We start from the raw sequence: 1081 nt of genomic DNA, 5'->3' as shown, positions 1-1081 counted from the left end.
TTTTCGCCACTGCAGTGGATTTCCTCCATGTAAAATGTAATAGACTTTCTATCCAAGGATCATAACCTTTTAACTGTAATGCAATCTCTGCTCCCATTTTTATCTTTGGCTGCCTACTTATGTTTCAATGTCTAATCAAAATAAATATACTGATAAGTTGGGGGCGGGCTTTGGCTAATTTTTTTTAGTAACTCTTGAATTATTTTTATAATTTTTCCACCAACATAGAGACTATTTATCATTTTTTTCCTCCTTTGTTCACCACTAGACAAGGTTTCCCAGCCTCTTTGTATCTTGTTAGGACTGTGCGACCTTTCTTCACCTGTGAAATGCAGGTGTGGGTGGTGGCGGCCTTCCAGTCCTGATCTCTGTTCCTGTAGACTGTTCTCTGGGCCGAATGCACAGAATCCAGTAAAGGGAACCAAGACCTTATAAAAGGATGAAACTAATCTCTATCTTCCGTTTGTTGCGTCTAGACTGCGATCATGTTTATTGGATTTTTCATTAGTTACCATGCTTTGGTTTTGTCTTAAACCCGTGCGATTTATTTGTTTCTACCTGGTCTGTGATACTTTGTTATAAAAACCTCAACCAACACAGCTGCTTTTTGTTTTGTTTTTGAGTCTCATTCTGTCTCCCTGGGTAGAGTGCCTGGGTGTCAGACCTCACAGCCACCTCAAACTCTCAGACTCAAGTGATTCTCTCGCCTCAGCCTCCCGAGGAGCTGGGACTACAGGCGCCCATCACAACTACAACAGAGTTGTTTCTGATACTTAAGTGAAGCTTAGCGTGGACAATGAACTTTGCAAATGACACCATGATAATATGTAGCGGTCTCAGGAGTCACACTCAGTTCCTGAGATGTCACCTGCATAACTTTCTACTTGCTCACCCCTTTACCTTGAAGATTCTAATTTGATAATTTCATCTGATTCTTATTTGTACCATCACGTTAGAATGTTAATACTGCCTGACATTTTTATTTTTGCTTTAGTTCCATACTGTGTTTTAAGCTCATAGTGGGCAAAGACTATAGCTCGGAATCTTTATATTTCCTAGAGCATTTGGAACAATGCCTTAA

Source organism: Otolemur garnettii, unplaced genomic scaffold (genome assembly GCF_000181295.1).
Source record: "Otolemur garnettii isolate 467f Iridium unplaced genomic scaffold, OtoGar3 scaffold00034, whole genome shotgun sequence".
NCBI classification, from domain to species: Eukaryota; Metazoa; Chordata; class Mammalia; order Primates; family Galagidae; genus Otolemur; species Otolemur garnettii.
This window is presented reverse-complemented; position numbering follows the sequence as displayed.